This window comes from Trachymyrmex septentrionalis, unplaced genomic scaffold (assembly GCF_001594115.1).
Source record: "Trachymyrmex septentrionalis isolate Tsep2-gDNA-1 unplaced genomic scaffold, Tsep1.0 scaffold74, whole genome shotgun sequence".
Lineage (NCBI taxonomy): Eukaryota > Metazoa > Arthropoda > Insecta > Hymenoptera > Formicidae > Trachymyrmex > Trachymyrmex septentrionalis.
In genome coordinates, this window is record NW_017305927.1 from 1,890,142 (window position 1) to 1,902,661 (window position 12,520).

Consider the following 12,520-nt stretch of genomic DNA (forward strand, 5'->3'; position numbering starts at 1 on the left):
TATTAATTTAATTTGATTCCAAAATAAATATTTATTTAAATTGAAAATATGAATTTACAAACAAGAAAAAAATTTCTTGTTTCTAAACTATATTTCGCTTTTCCTAAATCTGTTGTATAGAATTGAAAGAAATATACCAAATTTGTCCGATCTAATAAATTTTCTTGTATCAATATATTATTAAATATTTAAGTTAAATCAAATCTGCCTTTTTTCTTCAATAAAATTTTATAATATACTTCAAAAGAGAATAAATTCTTATTTTGAGTATATCATATTGAGTATTTCTAAAACTTGTGATGAATACATTTTAAGACTACTAGCGAGAAAATATTCTTTATTGAAAGTTACTTAAAAGAAGAAAAATGAATAATTACTTTTCTTAGCAATAGAATGATATTTTTCTGTATGTAAAACAAAAGTCAGTTCTTTTAATTGTGTCACTTTTGAAGCAAGAGAGCGATACCTTTTAACTTTCACTATTTTGCTAATTTTAACTATTAAGTTGTTCAGTGAATCAAGTGTTAGAGCACGAGAAGAGGCGTCATTGTGGTTACTTTAATTACTGAAAAGATGTGTTCGAGTTCAAGTTGCGGCTGATCACGATAGAGAAGCCGATAATGCTTATAAATGGTCGTGCAAGGGTCATGCCGCATGTAAGCGCTCGCAATTAGGTGGGTAGGAAGTCGCTACGGCGAGATAGGCGAGTCGAACGCGCGTTACCACGGATACATTCCGTACAGAAAGCGTATCTTCTAAGAAAGCAAATCTCATTAATTGCTTTTAATAATAAATAGGTTCACGCTCGTGGTCCATTTATTTACAACCACAGACAAGCATTTACACATCTGACGTGGCATCCGTGAAAATGCCATGTAACATCCATTTCGCGCTACCGAAAATCCGCGCGTTGAAATAGGATGAAACAACGCCACACTAAACCGATATTATACGATCGCGCGAGATTTTGATGGATCCGTAATTTCACATGTGACCATTAAGCGGATAGAAACCAACGCAATCCTACTTATTTATAGAAGTCCGATAAATTGTAAGTATAGCAGTTTAAACGACCAGGCCACCACGACGTGTTACACTATTTTACTGTAATCACGATGCGCGTTAGATTTCATTAATCTTGTCGGCCTTTTGACGTTGTATTTCATTTGTCTTCGAGGTTGCGGAAGATGCAAGGGAGCAAGGGACCCCACTTCTCTACATTGCGTCGGGAGGGAGAATGCACGAAATCGCGAAATCAGCGGGACACCGCGTAGGTCGATCGTGCGCAGACCAATTGGGTCCTAATTTGGGGAGGATGTCGAACAAAAAAGGCTCGTAATTTTTATAACGCTGGTCCAACTAGCCTGTAAATCGAATCGTAAACGGAATCGTCATGAGGACCGCTGGACTTGATAAATTAATTTACACCGGAAACGCCTGACAGAAAAATAACGTCATTACCTGCTGCCGAATAAGCTAATCCTCGACCTTTCGTCCATTTTTATCACCAACAGCGAATATTTCTGCTCGATGAATGGAAAACTGATTGCATCATCATCATAGTCACAAAGAAACGTGAGAAAGAAGAGTTATGCGAAGCTTCCTTAGAAGATAATGTCTACCGTATTATGCTTGAACATGTTTCTGTAAAAGTTGATCTAGTTCTTATTTAGAACCAAATTAACTTTTGCAGAAATCTAATGTTTACCAATTAGACAATAGAAGTTACTTATTTTAAGTATTAAAAGCATAGTTTAGTATTTTTAATGCTTAAGATAACGGGTAATTAATTGCAAGATAATAATTAATTACTATTTTCCAATATTTAAATTTCTGTAGGGATGCTATATTAAATTTCCGTAACCATACAATTAATCACGTGTCTGTACAATATGGATTTTTTGGCACAAGCGAAATTTTAAATTTCTCGAGATAAAGGAAATAGAATCCACTTCTTAGGTATTTTGTAATATCTATTTGCTAATATAATAGAGATGTTGAAAAGTAATTTTGAATTTTCCCACAATTTTTTGAAGAAAGTCTAGAATAATAAAAAAAACCTTGAGCTAAAAGACCTAGATTGCAGACGAGGAGATAAAAAATAATTACAGACGGAGAATTTCTTCATAATATGCGTTTTAGATAACATATGCAGTAAAAATGTTTAAATAATCACCGTTGATTAAAATTAAAATATACATAGTTAATATTAATTGAATTACTTTTGATGAATTAATTAGAATGGTGGACAAAGAGAGCATCGTTAGAAATTATTGAATGAGAAATTTAATATATAAGTTTAATGTGAATTCAGGATAGGTATCGAAAAGATGGTCCCTAAAATTCTAGGAAGAGAAGGCACGTATCTATAAGGAGTCTCTCGCAGCATCAAGCTGAAGGAGGAACAGGATCGAAGGGCGAGGGAAACGCCGATCTCATTTCGAAACATGAATGAGCTGGCGGCTTACCTCAAACGAGCGTTCGTCTGTGCCTTTTTCTCGCTTCTTCTTTCTCCTTCTTTTGCCTATCATCCTTACCTTTCCTTCTCGCAGGCCTTTTTAATTTTCGCCGGCTATATACTTGAATTTTTCTAAAACAATAGCAGTCATCCCGCTGTCGCCTGTAACACAAGCCATCAGAAGGCGAAGGGAATAATATTATCAACAATATGCATAATTTCTTATATATTGTCACTCTTTTGAATGACAATGTTTAAGAAATTATATATACGCGCAACGAAGCAACAATTCAATAATGTGTCCACACAGGAATGCTCGTAGCGACCGGTCCTCCTTAGAAGGGTTGGTGGTTAATTAAAACGATCGCTCGGCAAGATCCGAGGATCATTTGTTTACCGATGGCGCACGGGGAGTTATCTCGCCGTTACGATCATGCCGTGTCGGATTGCAATTAGCTACTGGATTTAATATACGGAGAAATCTCGGCTCGAGCGAGACGAAAAGTGACGAAAGGGAGGTGAGAAGAACCGAGAACTGCTGGATCACGCAGTTGTCACTGAGCAAGATGAAGGAACATGAACTAAATGCCCTCAGGTAGAGGATAAATAAGTTGCACTTGCGAGAAAAGAGAAAATAATCGGTTTGAACGTAGATTGGAGACAAAAGGAAAAGGATAGAAAGAAAGAAAGAGAAAGATACAGGAGGCAATTGAGACAAAGAAAGGCCCGCGGGGCCCGACAGTTCCAACACGAAGAATAAAGAAATGGAGCATCCACCGAGATAATTTCCAATGATACAAAATGATGGAGGTAAAGAAAACAGGCGAGAGAAATTAATAATTGTAAAGAACGAAATGAACCTGTTCTTGAAAATTGGGTCTCATGATAATCGCGAGAGGTCAAAAGTGTAAATGTGTATTACTCTTATAACAAATGAATATGTGTGCAGCGTGCAGTCGTATATACGTATATTCCCAGATATATATTCGAGATACGTATATTCCCAGATATATATTTCGCAAATAGATGTTTAAATTTATTATATATGTGTCATAAAAAAAACTTCATTTTCAAATTTAAAGTATATCAAATAACACAACACACACGCTTGACTAGAAGTCCTGAATACGACGTCCGAGATTTGTAGAGTATGAGAGGAGACAGCGTGTGAGAAATCATGCGTCGCCACCTAGATGACTCGGCGTGGGTGAAAATCAGCGTGCTTCGCCTCAGGGGAGAACCCGGACAGGAGCCCGCATAGAACCAGATCCTATTTTTCCAGTCGCGGCGGCTGCGAAACAGAAGCGGCGAGTTTGTTGCGTCTTTAGAAGCCGCGCTCGGTTAATTACTTTGGGCCCATTACCGCGCACAATGAGGACCCCGATGAGCCCCACAACACCTTTTCTTGGCATCAGCCCCGTCGCTCGTCCAACCGATTCGAGATGAGAAAGCGCGCGGGGCGACGAAGGGAAGAGGGAGGGAGCGATGTTTTTGTTTTTATCTAATTTGTCCCGAGAGAAAAAGAGCGATGGGGGACGAGGCTGTCGCCTCGACCGCCATTTCTTGAGACCCCTCCAGGATACTCCTCGTCCATACTCACGAAAAGTTGTAGAGTCATCGACGCTTGATCGAGCCGACGCGGATACCTATCTTCCTCCTTCTCCTTTTCCTCCTCCTCATTCGTCTCCTCTTTATCCTTCTTACTACCCTTTTCTTCTTCTTCGTGTCCTTCTTGTCACTCTTTTTCTGCAATATCATTTTTTTTTACCGCTACTAGGCGTTATATTTCTCGGACAACATAGCTTATCGATTTCGGTCTTGCGATATCATCCACTCAATATCCTGATTTTGGTTGATCATGTAGATGAAGTTATCGAATTTTTATCTTTGCTTGTTAACGCGCCTGACCTGTCATCGTCGATCATCGCAATGTTTAACGATGGTATTCATAATGAGTGCTTATACTCAAGATTATGTTAAGTATAGTCTTATTAAAATGTCTTTATTGAAATATACCAATCACACATAGCTGTATATAAACATCTTAAGACATAATTTAAGACAATCTTCAAATAAGAACAGGCTATGAATATCATCTTTTACTTCATATACATAGAACAAATGAATAAAATGATATAAATTAATTGAGATAAAATTTTAATATACCTACTTATATATTGAACAAAAATTTACGAAATTTGAATAAATACTTGTTTAGATAGTACTAATGGGACCATTTACTTACAGTAAATATATATTTGTTCAATTAACAAAAAATTATAATTTAAATATCATTTTTTAAATATCGAATAAACATTTATTTTCTGTAAGCAAATAGCTCCATTGTGGTAATATCTAAACGAATATTTATTTCAATTTCGTAAATTTTTTTTCAGTGTACTAATTTTAATATATTTAATTTTCACATGCAATTATACGATTAAAATAAATAAAATTTAGGACAAATTACAATAACAAAAATAATAATTGATTAAATACCACAAATACCAAAAACTTTTCTCTCAATGTATCTGTATTTAATAGGTTTATTACAACAGAATCTCGCAAAGTGTTAAATTCTGATTTCAATAAAATTTTGTATACAAATAGGGTACGTAAAAACCCAAAATGATCGATCACTGCTTTACATCACTGTCGCGGTTATTGTGTCGCATCCTGTTTCAATCGTGCATTGTCATTTCCCCGATAGATCAGAACGGGGTCCTTCTAGAAGAAAAAGGAAGAAACGAAAAAGAGCGAGAGTCCTGGAATAATTTGTAATAATGTGTGAACAGCTGACACTGAAAATTTAGTAAACTACAAACCTCGCACTGACGATTTGCATTAAATTGCTTTACTTGACTTAGAAATGCACAACAAGGAACGCACAACCTGTGTTTATGCAATGATGCTGCACAGTATTGAGACAGTGAGAAAAGATCACGACGATTTTCTGCCATTATCTTTATTACATACTCTACAAACAAAAATGCCATCGACTCATTGCTGCTATTATTTTGCTGAAAATATAATACTTTACAAAGCTACGCGCTTGCAATATCATCAAAAAATTTTTATCAATTGCGAACAATTTGCAATTGATAAAATAGAGTCGACTCGTAAAATATATCGAAAATTATGTTCTTGTCTTGTAAAGAAATTAAATTATTTATTTATTTTTTTATAGTATTAATTTAATACTATGATATATAGAAATAAATATGTAATTTAATTGTTGCTTTATTGAAAAATTTATATTCAAATATGATTTGCAAGAATTTTTATTGTGCCTTTTTTGTTTCTAATACCTAAAATATCAATCTAAAAAGTAATGATAAATAAACATGAGCACAAAATGTTCTTTATTGTGCTTGACTTAATATTATAAATATTCCGTAACTTAATAGCTGTAGATTTATCCTCTTCTTTTTAACAAATAATGGACTGCGCAAAAGTTAAAAGTTAGATATTGGATTAGATATATTGTATATGCGAAAATTATATATGCGTGTGATGACTTAATTAGAAGAGCGTAGCTTTGTAAATTGTTTTCAGCAAAATAGTAGCAGCAATGAGTAGATGGCATTTTTGCTTGTGGAGCATGTAATTAAGATAATGGCAGAAAATTGTCGTGATCTTTTCTCGCTGTCACAATTCTATGCAGCGTCATTGCACAAACACAGGTTGTGCGTTCCTTGTTGTGCATTTCTAAACCAAGTAAAGCAATTTAGTGTAAATCGTCAATGCGTCGAGGCTCGTAGTTTACCTAATCTTCAGTATCAGCTGTTCACGCATTATTACAAATTATTCCAGAACTCTCGCTCTTTTTCGTTTCTCCCTCTCTCTTCTAAAGGCACCTCATTATGATCTATTGGGGAAATGACAATGCACGACTGAAACAGGATGCGGCATAATAACCGCGACGGTGATGTAAAACAGTGATCGATCATTTTGGTTTTTTACGTACCCTATATGTATATAAAGTTTTATTAAAATCAGAATTTAACACTTTGCGTGGTTCTGTTGTTGTAAAACTATTAAGTACAGATATAATTGAGAGAAAAGTTTTTGGTATTTGTGGCATTTAATTAATTATTATTTTTGTTACTGTAATTCGTCCTATACTTTATTTATTTTAATCGTATTGCATGTGTGTGTGTGTGTGTGTGTGTGTGTGTGTGTGTGTGTGTGTGTGTGTGTGTGTGTGTGTGTGTGAGAATTATATATATTAAAATTAGTACACTGAAAAAAATGTACGAAATTTGAATAGATATTTGTTTAGATAGTACCAATGGGACCATTTGCTTACAGAAAATAAATATTTATTCGATTTAAAAAAAAATGATATTTAAATTAAGTATAATTTTTTTTAATTGAATAAATATATATTTATTTTAATTAAATAGTCCCATTGATACTATCTATACAAATATTTATTTAAATTTCATAAATTTTCTTTCGGTATAAGTATTTTAAAATTTTATTTTAATTAATTTCATTAATATCATTGCTCGTTTGTGCTTGTATTCTATGTATATGAAGAGATAGTATAAAAGATGATATTCACAATCCGTTCTTAAGATTGTCTTAAGTTATGCCTTAAAATGTTTGTACAGCTCTGTGTGATTGATATATTTCAATAAGACATTTTAATAAAATTATATTTAACACAGTCTTAAATATAAGCACCCATTATGAATACCATCTCTCTAATATCGTTAAACTTGTTAATCTCGCTATAGATTATTTTTGCCGCTTCTTCATAAAAAATAAAAAAATTTAATAATTTTATCCATTTTTAAGAAAAAATACTAATAGAAATTGGTGACAAAGACTCGATAGTGGAATAAAACTACTGGAAATACCACTATAAAAAAACATGTTATTTCTACCTTCAGGGTAATGTGGAAAAGTGTGTATTTCCGTAATACTAGAAAAGCCTGCTCAGGTCAGCAGGATGTTGCCGAGACTGTATGCCGCACAAGAGGGGCATCATGAGTATCATGGACAATGTCTGATTCAGAAATGCGTGTTATTTCAGTAGAGAAAGTAACAAGCTCTACTCCGACACAGGTGTTCAGAATACGCCAAATAGAAACGAAGACAGACACGCACGCACGCACACGAAGTGCAAACTCCGATCAAGCAATCACAATATTATTAAGATCATGATCTTGAGTAACCTCCGATAAGTTTTATCCATTGATTGTTATCCGTATTCTTATTAATATAAATTATATAGAAAATTAAATCAATAAAACATACATATATTAGATAATTGACATACTTCATTTCAAAATATTATTTGAAAAAGCATATATGGTATATAAAATAAACCAAATTTTACTAAAATTAGGCAAATCATCATAAGTAAACCTTTCAGAAGTGTTAGACATCGATTTTTCTCAAAATTTTTTACAGTTTTTTCTTATGACAAAATAAGAAGAAATCTGTCATTAATTTTACGCTAAATTGCGTCTGTCTATTAAAAAAATATTTTTTTATTTTTTACAAATAAAATTTTTATATGTTAAATTTTGAGAAAAATCAGTATCTAACATTTCTGAAGGTTTACTTATCAGATAAAGATGAATATATAAATTTATTTAATATTAAGTTAATACAAGAAAGAACCATTCACGCACCAAAACACTGTATCCTTTTCTATGAAGTCTATATATTCTCACTCCTCAAATGCTCGGTTTAAAAATAATGTCTATGGTCGAATTAGTACGCCGAAATACATCGAAACACGTATGAGTTAACCAAGACATGTCGCGATCATCACGAAGAATAACGCATCATCATGTCAAAACACGCAGTCATCCCTACTCCTATTATAGTACAATATAAAATCAACATTATTATTCTATAACATATTGTTTACATTATTTCAATAACTTTACATTTTATATTCATTAAGTTCATTTAACATGAGGAATATATATTAAATTTACATATAAATATGTTCATTACTTTACACAAAAATTTTAATCAGGAAACTTTTTTCACAAAAATACACAAATTTTCCAACAGTGTACTGGTTCCACCATGAATTTATTGCTTTTGGATTGAAAACTATTTGGTGGAAAATTCAGTATTAGATCATGCCTATAGTCGTTGTAAAAAAAGATTGTAAAATTGGATGTCTTCAAGTTTCATTACGATGAATCTTTAAACCTTCCAGTGCGTGGCGATTCGTTTCAGCGAGCGGTCACATTAGTCGATACACAATGTCCGTTTTGTCACATCTGCATTCCATCCTTCTTTATGCTTTTATACTATTATATTTGTTATACTTATATGGATATATTAGTTTTGATCTTTTACATATGTTTGCTGAACTTTGCTATGAGACATGACACTTTTTTGACTGTTCAATCGTACGAATAATATCGAGTTCTACATCGAGACTCAACCGAACTGCGTGTATTTTTAATCTGTGAACTTTTGCGACAATTATTTTTTATTTTATTCTGTTTCCATTATGTTAACATCTGAAGAGGGCTCAATCCGGTAGCCGAAACTTATAATGTTTACCTTTCACCGTTATTATTTCTTAGTATACATCTTTTCGTCTTTTTTTATCTTTTCTGTACTTTTAATTTATGTCTTTAATTACATGTCTTTTTAAGGAATACGTTGACTCTTACTTCGCCCTTCATTTATTGTTATTTATTTTATATACGAAGAGTCCTTATATTTTTGTTATTTCTTTAAACCTTGTTTATTATTTAATAAAAGTAAATATTTGACAATAAATTCTTCTTGTAGTAATAGAGTAAGTACTAATAGAAAAATACGGGATACATTGAATTGCTTAATTACAGAAGTTTTATTTGATGACCGTAAAACCGTAAGGTGCAAATCGGAATATGAGATTCCCAGATATTTCTAATATGAAATAACCTATGCTCTTATGTCTCAGTGAAAATTGTTGCTAAAATATAAATGTTATTGTACAATAATAAAAAGAACAACCAGAATGAACATCGTGCCTGTTTCTGTGATGCTTGGTTCCAATTGTCTGATGATGAATCGCAGGTACAATGCATCGCATGCTTATTTTGCGCGCGGCATTGGCTGTATATTTGTATTTTAAAAATTTAGAATTAAATAAAGTTTCTTAATTGCAATATTGATGTACTTATACTATCAATTTCTCTGGGCATCTTATATTAGAAGCACAATTTTTAACTTTACAATTTGCTCATATTTACATTTCTTTAATTAAAAAAAAAAGGATTTAAATTAAATTTTACATAACATTATCTTAAAGCTTATTAAATTCCCTTCAAAATGACTTATTCTTTTTAATTCTGTCCATAAACGTCTAGCATGTACCTCAAAATAAACTCGGTATCTCATAATAAGAGCCTTTTCTCTATATATTTAAACATTGTATTTTTGCGTTATTTTATGTTATGAATATTGAATTAATATTTAACATTTCTTAGTATTAAAATGATACAATTTATCATATATATATAATTCTAAAATAACAATATTAGTTTAATTTTAAATATTAATTTGATATATTATAAATTTACTGAAATGTATTAATCTAATATATATTATTATAAATGTTAATTTTACTGGCGAAATATGTTTCCACAATTTGCTTACATTTGCAAATTGTGTCAATATTACATTTTTGTGTTAATTTTTTACATAATATTTGTATCTTAGGTTAGATCCTTTAATTTTAATCTTGGATAATGATTAAAATGATAATAAAATAGATCGTTTTATTCGTTTTAAATTTGAATTTATTCTGAAATAATATAAACTGTAATAAGTACACGTTTTTTAGCTTCAAAAACAGACTGTTATACATACTCTGATGGGGCTTGAAGATCTTGGATACGTCAGTGATAGATGGGAACAAATTCGTGAAAATATGCCTAATTTCGTATAATTCCGAATAAGGATAGCCGATCGCAACGAGATTCTTCGAGATGAAACACTTGCGCTAGTCAGAGTTTCGCGAGTCACACATTACGGGTGCGGTCCACTATAAATGCTTCGAAGCTTCTGACTGACCAATTGGAAAAAAGAATTTTACTAATTGACCAATCAAAAAATGCTTTGAAACATTTGTAACATCAAATGGACTGTAGCCATTATCTCCGCTTGAAGTTTTAACAATCATTGTAATTTTACTGTTTTTCGCGACATAGATGAATCCCCTCTTGTCTCGCGATCCATCGTGTAACCTCTCTTTCAGAAAGAATTTATCTCCCTATTTGCTGTTCGGATTATTCGAAAAGGTTTTATAATCTGCTTTTATATTCAGCTTTTAATATCGAGATACGCTTTGAATTTTATTCGCTCGCGCGTGCAGCCTGTAGTAATTATACGTGGATATTATATGTTAATTATACGTGGTAATTATACGTTATTAAAATCCGACATGTATTTATTGTATTCCGGCTGCATTATCTATTTGTCTAAGAAAAAAAAATAAAATAGATGCTATTTATAAAGCGTCGAAAATCATAAAGCCTGAAAGACAATTAAAAGGTGTAAGCGATAGGGACAGATTTCCATCTATCAGAAATAGTATATACCAGAATGCGTAGTACTTTCTGATAGGTTGGAACCTGTTATTCCCTATTCCTATTGTTTATGTGCTTTTTACTTATGTCTCAGGTTTTGTCTTGGTATTTGCGTTAATCCGTCCACCTGTCTCGTGTGTTTGTCTCTATATGTTTTCATTTTTTTCTTCATCGAATATCTGATCAGGATCGCGGATATGTACATTCACATGTGTATAATTATTCTCGCAGATTCATATATTTCATGAGCTATTATAACCGGAGTAATGACGATGCAATATCGCCACGATATTATTTCTTAACATATTTATCTTATGTTAAATTAACACAAAAAAGAGGGTGTATAAAAATGGCCAAAATTGGCCCTGAATGGACATCTTTAAAACTGCAGTTGTCATTTTGGAAGTCTGTATATTCATGAAAAAATGCTTATTTATCCAAGAAAACTAGGGAAATCTTCCAAAAATAATAAAATAGGTCGTTTAAACACTCTGCAAAAAAACTTACTTTGTGTCTAATGAATAATGATAGATTTCGAAATTAATGGTGTTTTTACATTTAACACAAGTTGGATCATAAAATACTATAAGAATACACTCTATCAGGAAGATCTACAAATATATATATGTGGTTAATATTGGCAACAACGGAAGCAGATGATTTTGACTTTGACATATGTTGTCAAGATCATGATCCCCTGAGTGACCTCCGATAGATTTTGCTTGGCAATTGCTTTTCGTTGAAAAGTAATTAACAAAAAAAGTTTTAAAAATAACGTTTTATTTCTGCTATACATATACAGTATTAAATACTATTTTATACCTGTTTCTATGCGAAGCGACTCTCACCCTATCTTCTCCCTTGCAAACAGGCGCACAACTTCCATAATTGTACTGTTGCATATAGATTTCGACTTTCCACGCGAAGCGACTCTCACCTCACCTTAAATACACATTTACATTGCCAACATTTTTGTTAATAACTTTTTAACGAAAAGCGATCGCCAAGTAAAATCTGTCGAAGGTACTCAGGTCACATATGTTAAAGTCAAAATCATTGGAGTTGTAGGGTTAAATCCACATTTCCATCATGCGCGCGCGCGCGCGCGTGTGTGTGTGTGTGTGTGTGTAAGAGTGTATCAAAAGTCTAGAAACGATCAAATATCTCGAAAGTAAAACACTTTTGAAAAAAATGTTTCCAACAAAAGTTGTAGAGCTTAAAAAGATCTGTTTACTGATTACATTCGCTTGACCTTGAGTGGCGCCGCCGAAGTCAAGTCAAAGTCAAATAGATTTTTTTTAAATGGGACATTTTATTTTTTATGCCAAAATCTAAAAAGCTGGTGTTAAGAGCTTTCCAAAACATTATAAAGTTATTTTTCATTAGTATTTTTTGAGTTATACACACAGTTTGAAAATTACAGTACCTCCGGCATTAGCATTACGTAAAATATCGGATCGATGGCTAAAATCTTTAAAATTATATATATATATATATATATATA